Here is a 27,846-nt window from a genome sequence, read left to right on the forward strand (position 1 = left end):
GCCGACGCTTGAAGGGTGCCAAAGGCACATGCATTTGCGCTCTGGTCGTGTGCTAGAGACGGAGCAACTAGAGAGAATTTTGACTTACGCGAGCTCTCAATATCCACCTATTTTAGGTTCCGGGCCCTCGACGGGGACCCAAGGTAGTACAAACCAAGACCCGAACATAGCGGCTAATGAATCTTCCTCTGATTACGACGTCATGGAGGGTTTCCCAATGCATAATCCCAATAGCTCAAGCCAAGACATGCATGCCATGGGCCCACGGTCCGGGCCGAGCGTGCTTAGCCGCCTAAAGGAAACCTTTAGTAGAGCCACTCGCTTCGAACATGGAGCTAATGATGTAAATGAGGGGGGCGGGGAAGTAAATTCTCCATTCGTAACCAACGTAGACCCTATACCGTTATAGAATGTGCACGTGAATACTTCATTCACTGCACCTCTTGACTCTTCAGAGTTATTTCCCTCCGAGGTCATATTACCCGATGGTAGAAGCCTTGCCGAAGTGCAGGAGGTTGAGCGATATATCCTTGCAGCAGCGAGGGAAAAGAAAGTCGAGAGCTTACGCAAGGCGGAGCAACGAAGAGAGTTAAAAGAAAAATCCCCTATGTCAATATCTTTGCTAAGAGAGAAATCGAGTGCTCCTGACTTAGCAACTGCTAAAGGGCAACCTCTAGAAAGCAGCATTGCATCTAGCTCAAAGGACACCCCTAGCACCTCAATCCTAGATGGAGTGTTCTTTAATGAGATTGGGAGTACGAAATACAAATGGAAACTCTGAGCGACCTATACACAGGTCACACCTATCACGTGGGTAGGTTAGATGCCCTACAATCCACAATGGGTGCTACTAGTGTGGAGGATCAACAACAAAGAGTTTGTGAGGTCATCCATAGGGTTATCGAGTTAGAGAGACAAAACAAGGGGATCAACATGCCTTCAACGGGTCGCATGAGATTCTTGGATATAGGGAAGGCTAAACAACCAACCTTATCGCAAATGGAGACTCCCTCGGTAAGTCCGATGGATCCTCCATATGCTGTTTTGCCAGGGGTCTCAGTGCAATCTGAGCCCACAAGTGATAGCTTCACCTTTCCAAGTCTAGCTCATCTTTCCCTTGATGACACCACGGCTACCATGCCTACCCCAATGATGGGCATGCCAAGAAACACGCCATGGACCTCATTTGTTAGTAAAGCACCGCTACATGGTAGCTCAATGCCTGCAACAGTACCTACAAGTGTGTACCAATCGTATACACCCATGGGTCCTCGTACTCATGTAGTCCCTACCCCTCCCATTGTTTCAACTACCTATGCTCCACAACCACAACACCCAAGTTCTTATTTCCATGGGACTAGACCGGCTAGCATTAGCATGTCACGTCCGACGTCTGCTATGCGTAGGGCTACACATATGAACTATGGACCACCACATGGCACAACATCATACCCAACGTGGAACCCAAGGGCTTCCTATGCGCCAAGACCGATGCCAATACCTACTCCACATGTAGTCTCTGGAGCACCTCCACCCACGGTACCTGCTCACTTAGGTGACTTGGCAACATTTGCTCAAGCTATAGGTCGATCTATTGCTGAGAATATGCGTAACACGTCTGATAGAGAGCCTAGAAGTAAGGCAGTACAAATAGCCAAGCTCACACAAAAATTTAGTGGAGACGGGGATGTGAGAAAGCATATCGAAGTGTTTGAACAAATATGCGATTCTCTAGGAGAACACAATGACCTACATAAGAGCAATGCTTTAAGCCTAACCTTAAGTGGAAAGTCTGGGGATTGGAATAGAACCTTAAGGGTGGAAGAAAAAACGATTTACCCTATTCTTAGGAGACTGTTCTTGAAAGAATACATACGAGAGGGAGTGCTTTGGGGTGTAGCCTCTCAGCTCCAGAAAGCCCAACGAGAGGAAGGAGAGTCGGTGAGAGACTTTATAAGTCGCTTGAAGCATTTGGATTCTCGTTGTAATCCAAATGAACGCTTCAACAATAACCAATTGCTCGATAGATTCATTCGGGGATTACGACATGAGGATATCTACAATGGCCTAGTCATTACAGGTATCACCACTTGGGAAGCAGTCAACACCAATGCGATCCAATTGGAGGATAATTTAATGATTCAAGGAGAAAGAGTGTCTGTTGAGTCTAAATCTATTAGCTCACAAGCAAAAGGGCATTAGCCAATGACCCTAAAGCCTATTGCTAAGGAGCCAAAGATATCTGAGATGACTTTAGTAGATCTCACCAAGGATATTCAAGAGAGTCTTAGAGAAAATCGTGCTCCACAGAACAATCATATGTATCCAAGAAGGGAGCAACAATGGTGCTCAGTATGCTATGGACCGCATAGTACCAGTGAATGCCCTACTTTTAGAGTAAAATTCAATGGGAATTGCAATGCATGTGGAAGGTATGGTCATCAAGCTAAGGATTGCATAGTATTTAAGCGCGCGATGGACAATAGACCAACCTTAGCATGGACAGACACACCTCGAGTGCTTGCATTGATGCCGGCCCCACCTCTTGAACAAACATAACAACACATGGTCCCTAGGGCCCAAAATTTTGTTCAAACAACACCTTTACCACCTCCAGTGCTAGGACCGCAACCACCTCATCCGAGAATCACTTCTGTGAATCAAGTGGGTTGTGAGTTATCTATTGCTTGTTTGGAAGGCTGTGAGGAAGATATAGACCCTAATATTGCCTATGGGATGGATGCGCTTGAAGAAAGTCCACAATACTACATGGAGGACTATTGTGGACAAGTCAAACCTGTCTATCAAGTAGCTGCTCTTGCTGCAAGAGGCCAAAATATCAATTACACTGCTAAGAGACCACCTCTTCAATGCTATGAGTGTGGAGGTCCACATCGTGTAGCCGAGTGTCCTATTAGGCTACAAAAGCACCACACTAATGCAAACCAGTCAAGCGAGCACGTCTACAATGCCGATACTCATGTGTAATCGGTGTGGCATAGATCATTTGATTGCCCAATGTCCAAATAATCCAAATGCACCGAAGATCACGCCATTAAACTTGATTGAAGTTACCGAGGAGCCATCACCAAGTACACGTATGGTACCAGTAAACGTACTCACACGATCGATGCTCCAAAAAACAAAATTATATTCTTGAGGAAAGAGACACGGCATCAATTGCCCAATCTCAGAAAAAGAAGAAAACACGAAGGAAGAGATTGCAAAAAGCGGCAAAGTCAGACCCTAGTTCAAAGACCAACATAGGGACTGGTGACGACCCCGTATATATGAATGACGCTGAAGAGGATTCTGATTCAGGAGAAACCATGGAGAGCAAAATGACCACTAAGATAGAAACCAACAAGGAAGATCTTCATGAGCCACAATGGCCAGGATCCAAGAAGAAGATAGGAACTTATCCAAACCCTACAGAGGAGATTGAGCGAGTCAAGCAATTAAGGAGTTTGGTAGAAGATACCCAAAGGGATCTAGAACCAACACCTAGGAAGATCCAGATTACAGACACCGTGTTCCCTACGCAACAAGAACCTCACCAAGACCATAGACCCTTAGCCATACCTAGTGTCATCCAAGAAGAAAGTGACTTAAAGTCATGGGAAAGTGGGCGTACTCACTTCTTGATGGAAAGAATATATACAGAGGGACTACTTGATCCTATCGAAGAAATGGAGATCCCATCTTCCCCACGTCAAGGGACTGAGTTCCAAAAGGTGCCATTAAACATTGCCAAATTGATGGATTTTTTGTCTTCAGAAGTTAGAACCACCATCATGTCCAAACTATATAAAGACCCTGAGCTAGTCTCAGCTCTTTGAGCCTTCCTCAATGGAGAACTGAAGTTTGGGCTACCACAATTTGCCCAGATGGATGGAGCTGGGGAGATGCCAATAGAGGAGGAACACTTAGATCCACAACCCAACCTAGATGAGAACCTTGTTATAGAAATACCTGTTAACAAGTTGGGACAATACTTTGAGGGTGATGAATCCAATGCGACCATACCAATCACTACTAAGGGATGAACTGTGAAGGGAATCCTTGATGGTGGCACTGGGGTTAGCATTGTGACTAAAAATTGATGGGAAACTATGGGAAGACCTCACCTTGCGACCACAACCATAGTAGTGAAAATGGCCAATGGGTCTATCCTTAAACCTATTGGGATGCTAGAAGATCTCAAGATCAAGGTCTTTGGACATAAAATAAGGATTAACTTCATTGTTATGGATTTCTCCAAGCACACTATGGCATCAGAGATGATCTTAGGACGTCCTTTCATGAGGGAAGCAAAAATGGTGCATGACTGGTCTAAAAACCATGTCTACCTGCAGTTCCAAGATTCTGTCATTTGAGTGGATCTTGTTACTGGTCGAGCACATCCTCTAGGAAACATGTTTATAATTGATCATAGATCTGACACAACAGTTCACTCGGCCCCATTGCAGTATTGTTACACGTGTAAAGCGGACACTGATATTGGGGAAGATTCTCCTTATATGGATGTACTACCTGGGATGACTGAGTCGGACAATGTGGATTGGATCCACCTAGCAGCAACCATAGACACTTGGGGAAATAGGGGGATGACCTGGGTAACACCTAAGGGGGATGAAATACCACCACTTGTACCCTTAAATATGCAAGAAGCAATGCATATAGCTTCTGATGATCTACGATGAAAAGTTTGACTGGCATTGGAACCAGTAGTGCCTCACAAGACTATAGCCCATACAAGTTGGGGTCAGAATCATCAGTTGAAATTGACTCTGAGGACGAAGAATCTGAGTTAAATCTTAGTGCAAATGTGCGGACAAACCATTCAGGGCCAGTGGTAACCTAGATGACAAGCTATCCAAGGGAGCAGAAGACACAAGTAGTGATTCATCTAGTGACTCTTCACTAGAGATCGGCCGTAATCGAGAATTAAACAAGAAGAGTAAGAGATATAAGAGGTGACGATATCGAGCAAATGTGCGTGCTAGAATAAATGAAAAGAAATCTACCGCAGAATGTCTTAATTATATAGGGGCATGTGATGCTCATCGAAAGTTGGTAGATAACTGGGGTGAATACCTTCAAAGCGTTATGTGGTGTAGTCCACAACCCATTGACATCGCACAACTAGAGGCTACAGAGAAGCCAAAGTTGAGCCGTACTGTAAGGAGATGACAAAATCGAGAGTTAGCTCAACAACAAAAGGAATCGAAAATGAAATCACAGTCCACAGAACAACAGGACCCCACAAACTTACACCCTGCACCGGAACATTTCAAATCCTATACCACAGAGGAACGTAAGGTTGTGTATACAAAGGCTCAAAGAAAACCTATCGATGGGAGTAATGGAGTCTATGAAGGTCCAACGATAGTTAAGGAAATAGAGTTAGCAGACCCAGGAGAAGAGACTAAACCTGTTTTCATTGCCCAAGATCTGCTGACCGAGATTGAGGAGTGTGTACTTAAAGAATTTCTCAAGGAATTCAGGGATATATTTTCCTGGACTTATCATGATATGAAAGGTGTTCCACCTTACATGGTGCAACACACAATCCCCATGAATAGCATGGCTAAACCAGTTCAGCAAGGACCCTACCCAATGAATCCTAAATATGCAAAAATTGTTCAAGAAGAGATTGAAAAGCTTGTGGAATGCGGATTCATATACCCTATTGAGCACTCAGAATGGGTGTCTCCAATAGTGATTGTGCCAAAAAAGAATGGGAAACTCAGAGTGTGCGTGGATCTCAAGAAGGTCAATGCCGCCACTAGGAGGGACCATTACCCCTTGCCATATTCAGAACATGTGCTTGAAAGAGTTGCAGGGAAGGAAGCTTATAGCTTTTTATATGGGTACTATGGCTACAATCAAATCACAATTGCACTGGAGGACCAAGCTAAAACAGCCTTTATAACCGAATTTGGAGTGTTCGCGTTTCGTGTTATGGCTTTTGGCTTAACCAATGACCCGGCTACCTTTCAAAGATTAATAAACACTGCTTTTAGAGAATGTTTGAGGGAGTTTTGTGAAGCTTTCTTAGATGACCTTTGTGTTTATTCCTCTTGGAAAGAACATCTATCATGCTTACGAAAAGTGTTTGAGAAGTGTAGATTGTATTGCATCTCCTTAAACCCTTTTAAATGCCAATTCTAGGTTAAACCTGGAGTCATTTTAGGGCATATAGTGTCCAAAAATGGGATTTCCACAGATGAGAGAAAAATTAAAGCCATTGTTAAATTGCCACCACCTACAAACTATAAAGGAGTTCAAAGGTTCATGGGCCATGTTGGTTATTACCGGATGGTATTTTAAACTTTGCCGAGATAGCTCGTCCTTTGTACAAGCTTCTTATTGAGTACCAATGGACTCCGGAGTGTGACCAAGCTTATGAGTCATTGAAAAAGACCTTGACTAGCACTCCTATTCTACAAGTACCCGATTGGATTGTAATTTTTCATGTGCATATTGATGCATCGAACTTTGCTATTGGGTGTGTTCTAGCTCAACCAGGAGAACATAAACTGGACTACCCCATTAGCTTTGCAAGTCGTCAGTTGAATGATGCTGAGAGAAACTACACCACTACAGAGCGAGAAGGTTTAGGTATGATTTATGCAGTGACGAAATTTTGCTACTACCTTCTGGCCAACAAGTTTGTGTTCTACGTTGATCATCAAGCCTTGTTGTATCTAGTAAATAAACCTTGTTCCATGGGAAGAATTACACGATGGTTGTTAATTCTCCTTGAGTTTGATTTTACCGTTGTGGTGAGACTTGGTAAAAGACATGTCATGGCTGATCATTTGTCTCACATACCCAATGGTGAAGCCCCTATTGGAGTCGATGATGATTTGCCCGATACTTCTCTATTCTTAGTCAAAACCATACCTGAATGGAGTGAGAAGATTGTGAACTTTTTAGTTAATGGTTTTCCCCCCAAAGAGCTTTGTAAAGACATAGCTCGAAAACTGTTAAAAGAATGTGCACCTTACTCTCTCATTGAAGGAACTCTCTACAGGCTAGGGAAGGATGATATTCTTGGACGTTGTGCCCGTGAGGATGAGTATTTATACATACTGCAAGAAGCCCACATGGGTATAGCCGGCGGACATTTCTTAGGGGAACTAAGAGGTAGAAAGGTGTTGCAATCAGTCTATTGGTGGCCAACCTTATTTAAGGATGCATCACTTTTTGCAAAAGGATGTGATGAATGCCAACGTTACAAGATCACACAACGAAAGGATAGGATGCACTTACATCTTGTTAAAGTGACTCAACCATTTGAAAAATGGGGTTTGGACTTTGTAGGCCCAATTAGTCCGGCAGCTCGTAGCACTCAATCTCGCTATATTATCGTTGCCACTGACTATGTGACAAAGTGGGCGGAAGCCAAGGCGACATGTCATAATAATCAATATCTAGTTCTCCTAAATGATTTTCTCATATTAAACTGATCATTTAATGTGCGGAAGTGCCAGGGGAGAAAAAGCTAGAATATTGGTTAAGCTAGCAGACCGGCCACAGTAGGGATCCAAAGGAGGGAAAATAGGGATCCAAAGGGGGGGCCATCTGCAAAAGAGCCACGTGCAACAATGGGCTAAAAAGACCCTAAGGTTCAACCCATTAAGACTTCCAAAATGCTAAGGTTCCAAAATTCAAAGGTTGTGTCCAAAGGTCAACCCTAGGAAAAATTGGATGCTTTGTGTGTGCCCTAAAAGTCTTTGCACATCCCTACATGGGAGGGGGCGAGCCCCAAAGGTAGGGGATGAGAGAGAAACCCACACACACACACAGGCTCCCTTTACACAAAGGGAATGAGGGACACATGTCAGCTCCCTAACCCAGATGCCCACAAGGTGTGCCCAATTCGTATTGGAAGACCCTTGAAGTGGACCGATGAGAATTAAGCTAGAGTAAATGTAGTTTAATTAATTTAAAAACATTTAATAAAAGAAACCAATGAGAATTAAGTCTCCTAGAAGACTATTAGGCAGTCTCCCAAAGGGTCCAATGAGCATTCAGAAGCCCCATGGCTTGCCTGATTCCTATTGGCCAGGAGGCAAAGGGGTCCAATGAGAGTTTAGTTTAATTATTTAATTACCTAAAGCTCTCACAAAAGGGGAAAGGGGGACACATGTCAGAAGGCTATCACTTATGCTGCTTAATACCCATTGGCTTGACTTGTGGAGGTCCAATGAGGCAAAAGCCAGACCAAATTAGCAACAAGGGCTCGCCCAAGAGAGAGAGGGGGCTGAATTTTGCTTGGCATTATCATACACACACACTCACACAAGCTCATGTGTGAAGAAAGAATACTCTATCTCCTCCCAAGCTTTAATGGAGAGCTCATCACCTACTCCAAGCTTGTGAGATAGAAGCCTACATCAACATTGTCTGGGCATGTGGATGCAAATCCAACCAAGAGCCAAGCTTCAATGCATGCTCATCTTCTCTACCAAGCTAATTACTAAGCTAAGCTATGCTAATATGAGTGATTATGTGAGGAGATGTACATCTTTCTCGTAAGATACTCCTTCTTCCTCTCATACCCTGCTAGCTCTCACCATCTTCGAAGGTGTGTGAGGTCTTGGGTCTGAGACCGGGGATAATTGATGTTGTGGTTGCTAAGTGTTTTGCTTAGTGCATGAAGCTTTCATCTTCATTGCACTAGCTAGTCTTGAAGGAACACAAAGAATTGTATTGTACAATGTCTCTCTTGATGGGAGAAACCATAATACAAAGCCTTTTGGATGGGGGACCGGCTCCATGCAAATCCGGTCCTCAAATGTTGTCAATAGCTTAATTTCTCTCTCTTTTGAAAGTATTGTTCATGCTATCTAACTAGGTGTTATGCTTTTTGTTGCTCTCTCCACCCAAGCACTTTTGTAATTCTCATTAGGAATCTATTCTAATGAAATGCCCACTATGTTCATGATAATTTCCGCTACACACGAGTTTTTCGGCCATTAAATGTTATATTGGTATCAGAGCACAAGGTTTCTCTTTTCTTGCTCAAGAAGGGAGGTCCTCAAGCTAGCTATAAATGGTTGGTATTATTAATTGCCTGTGAGTAAGTACAATATGGATTTTTCAGCCTTGCAGTGCGCCTACCTTCGTGTAGTTAACGGGGCATTACCGTCGAGAGCTATGGTCTTAATAGTGGAGTCCTATGGGGCTTGCATACAGCTTAACCACTATTGAGCTATTAGAAGCTTGATAGGAGTCGGTGTTTTTTTGGTGTTGAAAGACCTCTCTTCTATTCCTTGGAATTAATGGTATTCAAGCCACGGGTACAGTAGCTTGAGTGCTTTTTCTAAAGGGGTAAAGAAGAGTAGCAACTAGGGCTTGAAGTGCCAAAGTACACCTAAAAATTTTACACCTAAAAGTTGTTAGAATGGCTGACAATAGTAAAGAGAGTGAAATTAACATTGATAACTTTGATTTTGCTAATGAGCAAGCTACTAATGATGCTCCGATGCTTGTTAACTATCTTTTTTCTAGGCTTCAACAAGCCATGGGCAATCCATCTCTCCAAAGGGAAGTGCAACCGCAGCTCCGTGCTCACGGGATTCTTCAAGATAATCACCATGACGAGAGAACACCTGGGAAGCCTCCTTGTGAGACTACCAAAAGAGGTCTCTCTCCGATTCGGGAAGAAGAATAGGATCTTTATGAAGGGCTCAAGAACTTACTTCTTGATGATGCATCTCCTTCCCAAAGGAGAACTCAAGAGCCTCTACCGAAGAAACGAGAAAGAAGTGAGTCTCCCGCCACCACGGCGGAGATGGCTCCACGAAGACGGCGGGCTAAAAGCTCTCCATCACCACCAAAGTGGAGAATACCATCGTATTCTTCTCCTCACCATAATTCAAAGAGGGATGATAAAAAGCAAGAGAACAAAAAGGCGAGAAAGAGGACACCCTCTTCTCCATCTTCTTCATCCTCTTCCTCTTATGAAAGCTATGGTGAAGACGACAAAGATCAAGACAAGAAAAAGGCGAGAAAGTGGTCACCCTCTTCTCCACCTTCTTCAAATTCTTCACCTTCTGAAGAAAGTGATGGTGCAACTTTTGAACCATCAAAAAGAAGAGGCCTTAGGAAATCCTATGCCGCATGGAAGAGGTCGTCCAAGCTGAAGAAATTCAAAGAGGGAGGGAAGAGCATCTCTTTCCTTACCTATGATGGATCCTTTGGTGCTACGGACAAAGGCTTGGCCTTTATCCAGCAATTCGATGCGGAGTTTGGAGATGAGGGCTTCACGGAGTCCTCTAAGCTACGCCATGTAGCTATGCACTTTCAAAAGTCCGCCAGACAATGGTGGTCTAGCCTACGAGCCAACGGTGAAGCTCCACGAACATGGAAAGCTTTAAGAGCTTCCATTATGAAGCAGTTTTTGGCCACCGATGCCAAAGACAAAGTACTCACCGAATGGCGAAGCTTAAAGCTCTCTCCCTATGAATCCATCCACAAATATGTAGACAAGTTTTGGGACCTACAACTCAAAGCCACTGTCTTCAAAAAGTTGGATTTTGGAGAGCAAAAACAACAATTTTGTGCGGGCTTAACGGAAGAAATGGCGGAGTATGTCAACTCCCAAAGGCCACGTACCATATCGGCGGTAATACACCATACTATGGTGGCCTCTCGAATCAATTTCCAAACGGGGGGTAAAAGAAATAATAAGCCCCCGGAAAACAAGGGTTCCAATGAGTCTAAGGGGAAGGACAATGTCCAAAAGTCTCCTAAGGGCAACTCCAACAAAGCTAAAGAGAAGGGAGCTTACAAAGGAAAGAATAAACTCTCTCCTGAAGAGCTTGAGCGTTATCGTAAGGATAACCGGTGTTTCAAGTGCGGCGAACAAGGGCATGCGTACCACGCTTGTCCCCAAAAGAACAACCGCCAAGATCCTCCTAGAGCTTCTTTGGTTGAAATCCAAGAGGAGGAGACTCACCAAATTCACCACAAAGGATCTCCTCTATGCCATGCTTGGGGAAAGGTAAGAGAACATGATGCTTTTATTCTCTTTGACCCTGGTTCTACTCACAATTTCATATCTATGGAGTTAGCCACCAAGCTAGGCATACAATCCTACGAGATGGGAGATATCCTACCCGCAGACAGTGCCTTCAAGGGCCAAGAAGCTTCAGTCACTCCCTTAATCGGGAAATTGAGGCTTCATGTCCAAGGCTATGTGGACAAAGAGGACTTCTTTATCTCTCCTCTCAAGCATGAGGATGTAATCCTAGGGGCACCATGGTTTGACCGCCTGGCTGCTGATGTTAAATTTGCTGAAAGGAGAATCTCCTTTAAGTTCAGGGAAAAAGACATGCATATAGATGCTAAGGAAATGGGTAAGTCCGAAAATGCATTTTTTTAAAATTCGTGGTACGAGTGCAGTTTTTCGAGACGGTCAAAACTAGACGGGTCGGGTGACCAAAAACTTACTATTTTTGGAAATTTTCCACAAAAATTATTTTAATTCACTTTTGGAAGCTTTATAACATTCTAACATCATGGCACTGACAGAATTTGGAAAACTGCTAAAAATAGTAACTTTTTCCATTATGTTCATTTCATGGTACAATGGTGCTCTTTTAGCTCGGGGTTGGAAGAGAGAGAGGGAGTTCCCTTATCTGTTGCGCCTTCGGGCTGGAGAACGAGAGAGAGAGAGAGAGAGAGAGAGAGAGAGAGAGAGAGAGAGAGAGAGAGAGAGAGAGAGAGAGAGAGAGAGAGAGAGGGATGGGGTGAGGTGGTGAGGGAGGGAGAGGATGAGACGGGTGTGTGTGTGTGTGTGGATAAGAGAGAGAGAGAATCTTATGTGCTACGCGGGTTGGAGCCGTAAATGGCTGAGAGAGAGAGAGAGAGAGAGAGAGAGAGAGAGAGAGAGAGAATAATGAGGTGGCGGGCTCTACACAGTACGAGAGTGGGGGGGGAGGTGTTGGTTGCTTGCGCCTGCACAGGCTTATCCGAGAGAGAGAGAGAGAGAGAGAGAGAGAGAGAGAGAGAGAGAGAGAGAGAGAGAGAGAGAGAGAGAGAGAGAGAGAGAGAGAGAGAGAGATAGATAGATAGATAGATAGTTCTATTATCGTCCTGGGAGGTCAAATATGACCTATGGGACCAAATGAACATGTCACGTGGTGTGAGTGGAGTTCATAAGTGACTCTCGATGCTCAAAAATGGCTGAAATGAGCGTCGCAATAGAGAGTCCACATCGTGGTTGGGAGAGGAAGGTATGTAGGGAGAGCTCATGGCTGAATATATGGGGAAAAGAGGACCTAATGTGGTCAAAAGCTGAGCACTCAAGTAGTGTGTGGTACTCACTCTCTCGCACTTGACGAGGGCATAAGGTGCAAAGTCGATGACACTCCTCGCCAGTGCCCCAACGTCCTGTCTCGCAGCGTAGAGAATGGGAGCTAAGACGAATGGAGGCAATGGTGCGGATCGCACTCAACGGGATGGGCTCAAGGATGTAGGAATGGGTTCGGTTACCTCGTTCCGAGAAGAAGAGAGATTTGTAGTTTGGGGCAACGTGTGTGGCGTAATGGCTGAAGCGAGAACCTCCGGATTTCTCCCAAGCCATGATACATTGGCGTTGTAAGAAGGCCTCATTAACTTGGGAGTCGATCGACGCATCCTTGACCAAGTGACATGCATCCCATCTTCCAAACCATTTCTTGATATCAAGCATCCACCCCGAACTTAGTATTTTGCTCTTGCATGTCTTTTGAACCTTTTGACTTGCTTCATATGCGATTCTAGGAAGTCGATGCAAAGGGCTACGTTGTGTCTTACGCATGTACTCCACAACCCTTTCCATGCCCAAGACCTCAATGGGAAGCGATCCGGACTCAAGAAGTAAGAGCATGTAGGGTGTTTGTGTCTTGACTTGGAGAAAGTTGGTGAGAAAACGCTTTTGGACATTCTCAAACTCTTTCCAAGTAGACTTCCCGATGCTTCCACCCCACACCTCCACTCCATAAAGAAGCACCGGTGTCACCAATGTGTCAAAGAGGTACTTTTTGAGAGCCCAACACTTGATCTCTCCTGCATTGCACATGTTCTCAAATGCATAATAAGCCCTCTTTCCGGCTTCCAAGCGACGCATTGCACAATACTTCCATTTATGATTGGATGGAACCTCAAGGCCAAGGTACTTGAAGTGATCTACCACTTCAAGTTTCTCATTGTTGTATACAATGCATGGATTTTCATCATTGAGGGTCTTTACAAGCATAACCTTGGTTTTGGATCCATTCACGATCAGCCCGCTATGTAGGCAAAAGCGTTCCAAGACACTCATAAGCTTTTGTGCATCTTCTAAGGCATGTGCCAAGAGCACTACATCATCGGCATAAAGCAAAAGCATGATCACCGCATTTCCAATCTTAACCTCTTCTATGCCTTCTTGCTGCATAAAATCAAGAACCATGTATTCCAATTCATCAATGAGTAGCCCAAAGAGGGTTGGGGAAAGTGGGCATCCTTGTTTGACACCAATAGTGCTTGCAAAAAATTCTGAAATTCCATCTCCCATACGTAATCGACATATCACTTTTTGGTAGATGCGAAAGACTGCATGCATAAATTCTCTCGGCACTTGAAGGCTTTGCATACGTCTCCAAAGATTTCCTCGCGGTACCATGTCAAAAGCTTTCTTGAAATCCACAAAGCAACAATACAACTTTTTTCCTTTCAATCGAGACGCTTCCATAAGAACTCGAAGAGTGACAAGGTGATCAATAGTGCTATGATGCTTTCGAAAACCTGCTTGGCCAAGCGCACGTTTGCCATTCTTTTCAGCCCATTCACTTATCTTCATCTCCATGATACATCCAAATAACTTTGCCATCAAAGAACCAACCATTATAGTGCGATAGTTGTTCACATTGTTTACATCTCCTCCTTTGTGCAAAGGTTTGATCCAATTTGCACTCCAATCATGAGGCATGCCATACTGAAGTGCAAGGTTAAACATATCGCATATCCAATATCGTGTTTTCTTGCTTGTCCATTTAATCATTTCAGCCTTGACACCTTGAAGGTCACCTGCCTTGCGAGTAGCAAGTTTCTCAAGCGCGCGGCATACATCTTCAATGGTAAAGAAGGGAGACATAAATGGAAGGGAGCTACAACCCTCCATCTTATCAACATTGGGTTGCTCATAGAGGTTCTTACAATGCATATACATATCCTCAAGAATCAAGTCACCAAAGCTCTCAACGCGCTTGCCTTTTAGATTTTGCCAAAATTTGCCACATGCATGTGCTTTCTCTTGTGCTAAAAGAAGTTGTTTTTCGACTTCCCACCTTCTCCTCTTCTTTTGAACAAGTGCTTTGTATGTGTGTGAACATTCCAAGTAAACTTCCTTGTCTTTGATTGCATCCAATCTTAGCAAGTGTTTTCGGGCTTGACTACATTCCATGTCAAACCATTTCTTCTTGGTGCTACCCTTCTTAGACCTTTTGCAAGACATGTGTTTCACCGAAAAGCATTCCTTCGCACAAGAGAAAATTACTTCTTTGAAAACTTTCCACTTGCATTCTAATGTTGGGCTCCCTTGATGCTCTATCATGCTTAACATTTGGTCCACCATATCAGCATATATAAGTGCTCGTTTGAAGTCTAGACGTAGGTACAAATGATTCACATCATGATTGGAGGCTACATGCTCGGGCCGTTTACCACACTTGAGGTCAATACATAACATCCTATGATCCGATTCCGGATTCCATTCACCAAGTGTAAAGCTTTGTATGCATTCTAGAGTGGCTTCTGAGAACAACATATAGTCAATCACGCTAGCACCATTGTGCTTTCTACATGTAAAGTCATTGGTGCCTTGCCATAGAGATACACCATTTGCAATGAGCATTCCGGTACTATTGCACATATGTAGAAGTGACTTTCCATAGTGATCCACTTCTTTTGCATCATTAGAACTTCGATTATACATGTATAAGTCATCCACTCTTCTTGATACATGCGGCATGTCGACTTGTTGTGTGTCGTGTTGTAACATATTTGTGCGAGCATTCATGTCTCCAAAAACAATGACTTCACCTTGATCCTTGTAATGAGCAATGTCTTCCTCTAGTTCAACAAAGGGCTGATCTCTATCCATATTCAAACGAGCATAAAAGTTGGAGTCATAGTGAGGAATGTAGCAGCCGGCCACAAACATGACTTGACCATTTGGTGGGTTGATTTTCAGCCATAAGTAGCGTTTATACTTATCTTCTTTGACAATGGAAACATCTTTCAAACCCTTTTTGGTCATACATGCTACGCCTCCTTGGCCTCTTCGTTGCTTTGCATTTTTGGCCCACATCAAAGAATGTACATTGTATTTGTCAAATCCAAGAATTCGTTGCGCATCATGCTCCCATGTTTCGACAAGAAGTATCACATCGGAGTCATTGGTAAGCTCATCAATGCCAATTCCCGTATTCCATGGATACCCGTTACAATTCCAAAAGCTTATTCGCAAGTGTGAGTTGGTCTCATAGATCATGTGTCCCTATTTGTTGGGTGGACTTGCATCCTCCTCAAGTGACTTTTCTTCTTGAGATGATACCTTAACCTTCTTGCTTCTTTCCTCGTATGCTTTGCGACGTACATTTTGTTGCATAAGAGTGCGATCCTCATATACATTACAACCCGTTCCTTTGAGGTAGATCCAACCATTGTCAAGGATGATCTTTCTCTTTACCTCATCAGCCATGGTACATACAATAGGTCTTTCTCCCGAGCGAGGGACTCCTTGTTTTCCAACTCGATGTGCACCATAAGCCATGATTCCTGACATGCCAAAGTGTGTAGCAAAAAACTCTTCAATAGCAACCGCAAGAGATTGGGGTGTTTCCATGCTTTCCTCCTTGATTCCACGAATGACGATGTTCTTTGAGCGTTTTTGTCGTTCTTGCAATTCTTGAGTGTCCACATTCTCTACATTCTTTGCTTGGACAACGGCTTGCGTGATAGGAGATGTAGAAACCACATTATCCTTACATATATCAGCCCATGATTTGGATGCATTTCTCATCTCACATACATCATGTCGTATTGTATCTATCGTTTCCTCTTTCAATACATGATCACTCTCAACTTTGCTCAAGCGCTCTTTCACTACATTCATGTCCACAAGAGAGCGTTTACATTCTTGAACTTCATTCTCAAGATGCATCAAGCGTGTTGTTTGCATTTCAAGAACCTTCTTGAGGTGCTCATTCTCCACAACGAGAACTCTTAAAGTACCATTCTCCATTGCAAGTGCGCGCAACTCTTCACCTTGCTTGTTGACGGTTTCTTGTAACGAGATCAAGTAAGCCATGATCATTGCTTCCATTGTTGTAGACGATGTGGTTGGATTAGCATCCAAATTCCTTGGAGATTTTGCATCATTCTCCATGGCGAGTGTGGCTTTTCCACCCTTGCGAGTTTTGTCTGACATTGCCTTCAAGTCGGCAACAAAAAAGCAAAGTTTTGACAGTTTTTTCAGTTCTGAGATGCTGTTACAGCAAAGCCTTCCATTACACAAAAAAATTCTGTCTTTACATCAATGCGTAGAGGGCTTCGTGCTCTTCGATTGAGGCTATAGATCACCTAAATCGGAGTTCGGATGAGCAAGTTATGGTCAAAAGAGTGAACTGCTGCCTACTAGGTCAAAAAACGGCTGTGTGTGTGTGTGTGTGTGTGAGAGAGAGAGAGAGAGAGAGAGAGAGAGAGAGAGAGAGAGACTAATGAGGTGGCGGCGGCGGGGGGGGGGGGGGGGATGCCCTTGTGGGCCTCCGACAAGAGAGCGAGGGAAGGGGGGGGGGGGGGGGGGGGGGGGGGGGGGGTGGGGTAAGGGGGGGGTATGTGGTGAGAGAGAGGGGGGGGGGGGGGAGGGAGGGGGGGAAGAGTCAATGGGGTGGGGAGAGAGGGAAAGGGAGTGTGTAGCGGGCCATGGGAGGGAGAGTGAGGCCGAGGGAAAGGTGAGGCGAGCGGGTGGGGGAGAGAGAGGGAATATTTTCGGGGTATTGGCTTGCATAGAGAGCGAGGGAGGAAGTGTGAGAGGGGGCATGGTGTGTGTGGATAATAATACGGGAGAGAGAGAGAGAGAGTTCGCATGCAACTATGGGCTCGACACAACGGGAGCGCGAGAGAGAAATCGAGAGAAGGGGGTGTGTGCTCGAGGCCGCTCCTGGCCGAGGGTGGCTAGTAAGGGGGGGATCATTGGGGTCAACGAGGTGTCGGTAAGAGAGAGAGAGGATATGAGAGAGAGAGTGTGTGATCGGCCATTGGTAGGCAACGAGGGAGATAGAGAGAGAGGACCACCTGCGGGCGTGTGGCCGCCTTGTTGGCCGTGAGCGAGAGAGAGAGGGGTTAAAATGGATGAGGGAGAGAGAGCTTTTCACCGAGAAGGGAGAGAGGGGAAGAGGGAGGTGCGTAGGGCATATGAGAGAGAGAGAGAGGGATATTTCATTCGATGCCCGCCGGGGGAATAACACTACAGGGAGAGAGAGAGAAGGGAGAGTGAAACCAAGGGCAGCCTGCTAGGCTGGGGCATGGATGAGCGAGGGCATGGGGGGGTGATAAGGCCGGCCAATCGAGGGGGGGGAGCTATGTGATGAGGCCATGCTAGTAAAAACCAGCGTCGTGCAATTGACCAGGCATTGCCGAGCCTTCCAATGGTGCCGCCAAGGTTCCGGCACAGGAAAAATAAACCTTTTTCTTTTATTTTCTTTGATTTCCAAAATCGGCTATCAGTACTTATGCATTAATAAGGATGGATGGTCGTTTTCTCAAACATAGGGTTAATGGTTTGCGTCTCAAGCTCTATTTTGAACGAGAGTTGGTGCCAGCAGTGCATCAGGTTCTTATGGAGGGGGTGGGGCAACAACCCTAACTATGTTCTCATGTGTCAGGAATAAAACTGTGTACATACGGTCAAGTTTTTTTTGAAGTTTCTCATAGTGTATTCAGTGTTTGCAGTTTATAAGGTGATCAAGCTCTTATGTGGTTGAGCATGAATGCTCAACTAGGGGATGGGCAATGATGGTACAACCAAAGAGTGTCGACTCTAGAAGACGGCATGGACATATATGTGCAGGCTAGCAGAAGCTTGGCAAAAAGTTGGAGCAGCTAGGAAGATCATGGGCTGACAAGCAGTAACGGGAATGTATGCCTGATGTGGTCTACAGGCCAAGGAAGGCTCCAGGAGGGGCTAATTGGGTAAGCAAATGAAGGAGCAGGTCGAAACGGCTCATCAAACTGAGCTATGGAGCCCTAGTTATTGAAGGTTGAAAGTTCAGGGTGTTGCAGATTTTTGCCGGACAAGGCAGCTACGGACAAGTGGCCCGGGCAGGTGTCAAGGGATATACATGTAGTGCCCAAGTTATGGAGCATACTTGTCTTCTTGGATTGCAAATCGGAGCTCGCGTTAGCAAGATGTAGTCAATTGAAGTTTTTCAGGGGGCCAATTCTGAGCCCACTTGCCCGCATTGAGAAATGCACCATTTGGTGTTTTCATGAGCTCGCCAGGTGTTTGGTACATAGTATGCAGCATATGATGCTAACAGAAAGTGACTGCACGTCAAACGGAGTCCGGAGCGGGGAGATACTGGAGTTGGAAGATGAGGTGCACTTATCCGAATTGGATTGCAGATGATTTGATCAGCTGTTTGCGGCCTCGATTCCAGGATTAGAGAACTGAAAAAACGATGAAGTCGGATGGGTTTGTAGTCGACAACATGGAGTCATGCCCGAGCTTTGCAGTCTGACAACCAGACACTGAAGCCATAAATGGAAATCCTTGCAAACGGGAGGGAAGAAGGTTTTGATTAAAGATGGTTTTCATTGTTTTTCAAAAGCCTTAAAAGGCTGGAGTATGGGGGTGCTGCCACGTGTCCCTGCAAAAAACCCACATGGGGGAGCCGGCTACCGAAGGTTGGGCTATATGGCCTGGCCCGTGGCCATTCAAAAGGCATCAAGAAGGCAGAGGAACTCCCGCTTGGTGCGAGCTATGGATGAAGTGTGTGGCGGCGTTGTTGGCGCTGTGCTTGGCGGCGCGAGGCTGAGGCTCGACAGTTTTGGCTGGTAGTGGTGGCTACTACGCAATGCGTGCACCCACCGGTGGTGGTCCGATGCCTTGCGATAGTGATGACATGGCAGTGCCGCCAGGGGCACATGCCCACGGCCGTTGAGACACCAATTTTTGAAGAAGGATTCCCCCCCCAATAGCGACATCACTATTGCTTAGGAGGGGATGGTTTACCCAAAACATGAGATGTGTCCCAGGGCAGAGAGAGGAGAAAGTTGAGGAATTTAAGGGGCTTAGCCCGCCACAAGAAATAGTGAAAAGGAGAAAGAGAGAGCATGTCCAAGGGGAATCCAAGTGCAAAGTTGGCAAATTGAGCGGACAAGGCAAAGTGGGCACCATGCAGATACCCTAACACCAAGAAAATGCCAAGTGGTAGCCATGCAATGAAAATTTCTAAAGGAAGCTCCGATTAAGTTGTACGAGATAGATGGCTCATGTTTTTTTTTTCATTTTTAGTCTTAGCCAAGCCTTATAAAAGGGAAGAGGAGTGATTTTTCAAGGGCTTTTTTTGCTAGAGGGAGTGATTGAAGGTTTTCAAGCCTGTGTATTGCAAAGCTTGCCATTGGAGTTGCATACTCAACTATACTACCCCCCTATGCAATAATACCAAATATTTGCCCCTACTTCTTGTGTTGCTTCTCCCTATCCCCTCCTTTTCCCTTGCTCTTTGTGTACTTGTCGGTGTTTGCAGAGGGTTTGCCTTCAACTTGAAGGGTGTCACTAAGAGGGTAGAATTGGGGTGTTTTGTGAGTCTGAAAGGGTGAGTTGAGCAGTGTGGGTGTGTTTATGCTGAAGTGTGTTTCTTGCAAGGTGCGAGGCGATGGTTCGGTATGCTAAAGTGGAATTACTAGTGCAAATTAGCCAATTTTGTCATAATAATCAATATCTAATTGTCCTAATTGATTTTCTCATGTTAAACTGATCATTTAATATGGGGAAGTGCCAGGGGAGAAAACGCTAGAATATTGGTTAAGCTAGCAGACCGGCCACAGTAGGGATCCAAAAGAGGGAACTTTAGGGATCCAAAGGGGGGGCCATCTGCAAAAGAGCCATGTGCAACAATGGGCTAAAAAGACCCTTAGGTTCAGCCCATTAAGACTTCCAAAATGCTAAGGTTCCAAAATTCAAAGGTTGTGTCCAAAGGTCAACCTTATGGGAATTGGATGCTTTGTGTGTGTACAAAAAAGTCTTTGCATACCCTACTTGGGAGGGGGCGAGCCTTGCATGTAGGGGATGAGAGAGAAAGCCAGACACACACACACAAGCTCCCTTTACACAAAGGGAATGAGGGACACATGTCAGCTCCCTAGGCCAGATGCCCACAAGGTGTACCCAATTCCTATTGGATGGCCTTGGAGGTGGACCAATGAGAATTAGGCTAGAGTAAATCTAGTTGAATTAATTTAAAAACACTTAATAAAAGAACCAATGAGAATTAAGTCCTCTAGAAGACTATTGGACAGTCTCCCAAGGGGTCCAATGAGCATTCAACAGCCCAATGGCTTGCCTGATTCCTATTGGCCAAGAGACAAAGGGGTCCAATGAGAGTTTAGTTGAATTATTAAATGACCTAAAGCTCTCACAAAAGGGGAAAGGGGGACACATGTCAGAAGGATATCACTTATGCTGCTTAATAGTCATTGGCTAGCCCTAGGGAGGTCCAATGGGAGGATAGCAAGAGCAATTAGCAAGAGGGCTCGCCCAAGAGAGAGAGGGGGCTGATTTTTGCAAGGCATTATCACACACACACATTCTCACACAGTCTATGTGAGAAGCAAGAAAAAGACTATCTCTTCCCAAGCTTTAATGGAGAGCTCATCACCTACTCCAAGCTTGTGAGATAGAAGCCTACATCGACACACTCTTGGCATGTGGATGCAAATCCAACCAAGAGCCAAGCTTCAATGCATGCTCATCTCCTCTACCATGCTAATTACTAAGCTAAGCTATGCTAATATGAGTGATTATGTGAGGAGATGTACATCTTTCTCGTAAGATACTCCTTCTTCCTCTCATACCCTGCTAGCTCTCACCATCTTCGAAGGTGTGTGAGGTCTTGGGTCTGAGACCGGGGATAATTGATGTTGTGGTTGCTAAGTGTTTTGCTTAGTGCATGAAGCTTTCATCTTCATTGCACTAGCTAGTCTTGAAGGAACACAAAGAATTGTATTGTACAATGTCTCTCTTGATGGGAGAAACCATAATACAAAGCCTTTTGGATGGGGGACCGGCTCCATGCAAATCCGGTCCTCAAATGTTGTCAATAGCTTAATTTCTCTCTCTTTTGAAAGTATTGTTCATGCTATCTAACTAGGTGTTATGCTTTTTGTTGCTCTCTCCACCCAAGCACTTTTGTAATTCTCATTAGGAATCTATTCTAATGAAATGCCCACTATGTTCATGATAATTTCCGCTACACACGAGTTTTTCGGCCATTAAATGTTATATTGGTATCAGAGCACAAGGTTTCTCTTTTCTTGCTCAAGAAGGGAGGTCCTCAAGCTAGCTATAAATGGTTGGTATTATTAATTGCCTGTGAGTAAGTACAATATAGATTTTTCAGCCTTGCAGTGCACCTACCTTCGTGTAGTTAACGGGGCATCACCGTCGAGAGCTATGGTCTTAATAGTGGAGTCCTATGGGGCTTTCCTATAGCTTAACCACTATTGAGCTAGTAGAAGCTTGACAGGAGTCGGTGTTGTTTTGGTGTTGAAAGACCCTCTCTTCTATTCCTTGGAATTAATGGTATTCAAGCCACGGGTACAGTAGCTTGAGTGCTTTTTCTAAAGGGGTAAAGAGGAGTAGCAACTAGGGCTTGAAGTGCCAAAGTACACCTAAAAAGTTTACACCTAAAAGTTGTTAGAATGGCTTACAATAGTAAAGAGAGTGAAATTAACGTTGATAACTTTGATTTTGCTAATGAGCAAGCTACTAATGATGCTCCGATGCTTGTTAACTATCTTTTTTCTAGGCTTCAACAAGCCATGGGCAATCCATCTCTCCAAAGTGAAGTGCAACGGCAGCTCCGTGCTCATGGGATTCTCCAAGCTCATCACCATGACGAGAGAACACCTAGGAAGCCTCCTTGTGAGACTCCCAAAAGAGGTCTCTCTCCGATTTGGGAAGAAGAAGATTATCCATACGAAGGGCTCAAGAATTTACTTCTTTATGATGCATCTCCTTCCCAAAGGAGAACTCAAGAGCCTCCACCGAAGGAACGAGAAAGAAGCGAGTCTCCCGCCACCTCGGCGGAGATGGCTCCACGAAGACGGCGGGCTAAACGCTCTCCATCACTACCAAAGCGGAGAAGACCATCACACTTTTCTCCACACCATAATTCAAAGAGGGATGATAAAAAGCAAGAGAAGAAAAAGGAGAGAAAGAGGACACCCTCTTCTCCATCTTCTTCATCCTCTTCCTCTTATGAAAGTGATGGTAAAGATGACGAAGATCAAGACAAGAAAAAGGCGCGAAAGAGGTCACCCTCTTCTGCACCTTCTTCAAATTCTTCACCCTCTGAAGAAAGTGATGGTGCAACCTTTGAACCATCAAAAATAAGAGGCCATAGGAAATCCTATGCCGCATGGAAGAGGTCATCCAAGCTGAAGAAGTTCAAAGAGGGAGGGAAGAGCATCTCTTTCCTTACCTATGATGGCACCTTTGGTGCTACGGACAAAGGCTTGGCCTTTATCCAGCAATTCGATGCGGAGTTTGGAGATGAGGGCTTCACGGAGTCCTCTAAGCTACGCCATGTAGCTATGCACTTTCAAAAGTCCACCAGGCAATGGTGGTCTAGCCTACGAGCCAACGGTGAAGCTCCACGAACATGGAAAACTTTAAGAGCTTCCATTATGAAGCAGTTTTTGGCCATCGATGCCAAAGACAAAGTACTCACCGAATGGCGAAGCTTAAAGCTCTCTCCCTATGAATCCATCCACAAATATGTAGACAAGTTTTGGGACTTACAGCTCAAAGCCACTGTCTTCAGAAAGTTGGATTTTGGAGAGCAAAAGCAACAATTTTGTGCGGGCTTAACCCAAGAAATGGTGGAGTATGTCAACTCCCAAAGGCCATGTACCATATCGGCGGTAATACACCATACTATGGTGGCCTCTCGAATCAATTTCCAAACGGGGGCTAAAAGAAATAATAAGCCCACGGAAAACAAGGGTTCCAACGAGCCTAGGGGAAGGACAATGTCCAAAAGTCTCCTAAGGGCAACTCCAACAAAGCTAAAGAGAAGGGAGTTTTACAAAGGTAAAAACAAACTCTCTCCTGAAGAGCTTGAGCGTTATCGCAAGGATAACCGGTGTTTCAAGTGCGGCGAACAAGGGCATGCGTACTGCGCTTGTCCCCAAAAGAACAACCACCAAGATCCTCCTAGATCTTCCTTGGTTGAAATCCAAGAGGAGGAGACTCACCAAACTCATCACAAAGGATCTCCTCTATGCCATGCTTGGGGAAAGGTAAGAGAACATGATGCTTTTATTCTCTTTGACCTTGGTTCTACTCACAATTTTATATCTATAGAGTTGGCCACCAAGCTAGGCATACAAGCCTACGAGATGGGAGATGTCCTACCCGCAGACAGTGCTTTCAAGGAGCAAGAAGCTTCAGTCACTCCCTTAATCGAGAAATTGAGGCTTCATGTTCAAAGCTATGTGGACAAAGAGGACTTCTTTATATCTCCTCTCAAGCATGAGGATGTAATCCTAGGGGCACCATGGTTTGACCGCGTGGCTCCCAATATTAAATTTCTTGAAAGGAGAATCTCCTTTAAGTTCAGGGAAAAAGACATGTATATAGATGCTAAGGAAATGGGTAACACTATTCCCATTGTACATACACCAGCTTTCAACAAGTCAATAAAGAGCTCTATTTCCGTGTACATGATTTTTGTTAAAGATTCTCAAAATGAACCTAATGCTTTAGCAAAAGAAAATAAAAGCAACCAAAAGGAATTAGAGTTATCCAATTTTCTCAAGGGGTTTCAAGATGTTTTTATTGACGACATCCCTTGTGAGTTACCTCCTAAACGAGGTAATGATGACCATGCAATTGAACTTCTTCCAAGAAGTTCACCGCCTAACAAACCTCCTTCTAGAGTTTCTCAAGCTCAACAAGAGGAGATTATACAACAAGTGCATGAGTTAGTTGAGAAGGGCATGGTTAGGCCTAGCTCATCTCCATTTTGCTCACCTGTGCTATTAGTGCAAAAGAAAGATGGCACATATCATATGTGTGTCGACTATACAGCACTAAATAGGATCACTATCAAGAATAGGTTTCCCGTTCCACGGGTAGAAGAACTATTTGATAAGCTACAAGGATCGAACTACTTCAGTAGGATTGACCTAAAAAGTGGCTATCATCAAATAAGGATAGTTGATCAAGACATTGTAAAGACCGCATTTCGCACCACATTTGGTCTTTACGAATACATTGTCATGCCTTTTGGCTTGACCAATGCACCAGCCACATTCAACCGCTTGATGGAGAAGCTATTCAGGCTCATCGAACCTTCACTGGAGTGTTCTTTGATGGTATTATTATCATCTACTCTAATTCATTAGACAAACACAAGAAACACCTCCAGGTAATATTTCAAGTTTTGGGAGAGAATAAACTTTATGTTAATCGAAAGAAAGGTGAATTTTTCTTGCAAGAGATTCAGTATTTAGGTCACATTATCTCTCAAGATGGCATCCAAATGGATCCATTCAAGTTAGAGGTAATAAAAGGATGGCCTAAACCAAGGAATCTTCATGAACTAAGAAGCTTTATAGGTATGTGTGCATACTATAGATGCTTCACAGAAAAGTTCTCACAAATTTCGGGACCATTACATGACCTAACAAAGAAAAGCGTTAGGTATACATGGTCTGCTAAGGAGAACAATGCTTTCAAAAAGCTTATCTCTCAACCTGTGCTTACACTACCGGATCTCTCAAAACCATTTGAGGTCCAATGTGATGCTTGTGGTGATTGCATTGGAGCTGTTTTGCTCCAAGAAGGGCACGCCATAGGCTATGAGAGTCGAAGGCTCGACCCTGTTGAGCAAGCTCTAGGCATATATGAAAAGGAACTCCTTGCGTTCTACATGCCTTATACTCATGGAAGCACTATTTATTGGGGACTCCTTTCATTCTGCGAACTGATCACCAAAGTCTTAAGTACTTCATGACGCAGACCAAGCTCTCCGACAAACAAATGAGGTGGGAAAATTTCCTTTCACAATGTCATTTTCATATTGCTCACATTGCTGGCAAGCATAATCAAGTAGCTGATGCACTCTCAAGACGGCCAAGAGTGAATGCGGTTTCCATAGCAACTCACAATGATCTAACTTCAATGATAGATGAGTATGCTATTGATCCCGATTTTAGAGATGTGATTTCAACCCTTGCATTAGGGAAGAAAGAAGAACCATTTACTTTACAAGATGGTTATCTTCTCTACGGCAATAGACTATGTGTTACTAACTCACTACGTGAGAAAGTAATGTATGAATCACATGCTCCACCTTATGCGGGGCATAGAGGGATTCAGTCTACCTTAAAGGGAATTGAAACATATTTCTATTGGCCTGCCATGAAAGTGAACATACAAGAGTATGTTTCTAAATGTGTGGTATGCCAAAAGACAAAATTTGATAGAGGGAAGCAACTTGGATTGCTTCAACCTTTGCCAATCCCTAATTCACCATGGGAGAGCATATCCATGGATTTTATCTTTGGATTGCCTAAGTCTATCCATGTGAATACGGGAATATGGACGATAGTAGACAGGTTCAGTAAACAAGCTCATTTTATACCTGTCAAAAAGACTATCAAAGCCCATCAAATGGAAACCCTCTTCATTTCACAAATTTTCAAGTACCATGGCTTGCCAATGTCCATAGTGTCGGATAGAGATCCTAGAATGACCAGTAATTTTTGGAAGGGTCTCTTTGAGAATTTAGGGACAAGGCTAAACTTCTCTTCGGCCTATCATCCACAAACGGATGGCCAAAGTGAAATAGCTAACCTAACAATTCTCGATCTACTAAAAGCCTATGTAACGGAAGTATATCAAAGATCCCAATGGGAGAAGTACTTACCCTTAGTGGAGTATGCTTACAATAACACTGTACATACTTAAGGTACATGGGAAGATCTTCGCTGCAGATGAGTATAGCCGAACCTACAAGAATCTTTTCAAAAGATTAAGGATGCTATCTCTATCTCACAACAAAGGGAAAAGGCTGCTTTGCTCACAAGCACAGAAAAGCCCAAGCCTTTAAAGAAAATGATTGGGTCTTATTAAAGTTTCCCAAGGCTCGATTAAGGAACACGACGGGAAAGAATCCTACGGGACACCAAAAGTACTATGCTAAACTAGCAAAAAGGTACTATGGTCCCTTCCGGATTCTTAGGCCAATCAATGAGATGGCCTATCAACTCAAGTTGCCCAATCATTGGCTCATACACAATGCTTTCCATGTGATCCTATTAAAGCCTTACAAAGGAGAGCCACCTCAAGAACCAACTATTGAAGACCCACCGGAGATCGAGGACCAAGAGGAGGTGCTGCATCCCGAGTCCATTCTCCGACATGAAGACAGGGTATTAAGAGGCGGTAAGACTATCCGACGATATCTTATTAAGTTTAAGAATTATCCTTTTGAAGATGATAGATGGATGCACGCATACAATTAAAGGATAACCTAAACCTTGTCAATGCTTACAATGCTTCCCAAGAGTAAGCAAATGTACAAAATGTTAAAAATGAACAAATTTTTTGTCTTATAAGACTCTCTTTTCTTTATTGTGCACAAAAATGAAGTAGTATGCATGCTTAGATCAAGTTTGCGAAGACAACGTCTCCCAAACACCAAGTAGAGCTTGTCACTCTACTATGGAAGACTGATAGGACTAATGTGCAGACATGCTTGCGGCAGCCTCAGGCTCTCAAGCGCCAAATGGACTAGTCATCCATTGTGGAATGATGTCATAGGGTAACATAGGGATCCTCTATCCGCTAAGAAAAGGACTCATGAATATGCTTTATCTTTTCTACACCATAGTCGAGGACGATTATGATTTCAAGAGAGAGGTAATGTCATAATAATCAATATCTAATTCTCCTAAATGATTTTCTCATGTTAAACTTATCATTTAATATGGGGAAGTGCCAAGGGAGAAAAAGTTAGAATATTGTTTAAGCTAGCAGACCGGCCACACTAGGGATCCAAAGGAGGGAAAATAGGGATCCAAAGGGGGGGCCATTTGCAAAAGAGCCATGTGCAACAATGGGCTAAAAAGACCCTAAGGTTCAGCCCATTAAGACTTCCAAAATGCTAAGGTCCCAAAATTCAAAGGTTGTGTCCAAAGGTCAACCTTAAGGGAATTGGATGCTTTGTGTGTGTACAAAAAAGTCTTTGCAATTCCTACTTGGGAGGGGGCGAGCCTTGCATGTAGGGGATGAGAGAGAAAGCCACACACACACACACACACACACACAAGCTCCCTTTACACAAAGGCAATGAGGGACACATGCTCCCTAAGCCAGATGCCCACAAGGTGTACTCAATTCCTATTGGATGGCCTTGGAGGTGGACCAATGAAATTAGGCTAGAGTAAATCTAGTTTAATTAATTTAAAAACACTTAATAAAAGAACCAATGAGAATTAAGTCCTCTAGAAGACTATTGGACAGTCTCCCAAGGGGTCCAATGAGCATTCAACAGCCCAATGGCTTGCATG

Source organism: Adiantum capillus-veneris, chromosome 28, assembly GCF_014529385.1.
Source record: "Adiantum capillus-veneris isolate H3 chromosome 28, ASM1452938v2, whole genome shotgun sequence".
Lineage (NCBI taxonomy): Eukaryota > Viridiplantae > Streptophyta > Polypodiopsida > Polypodiales > Pteridaceae > Adiantum > Adiantum capillus-veneris.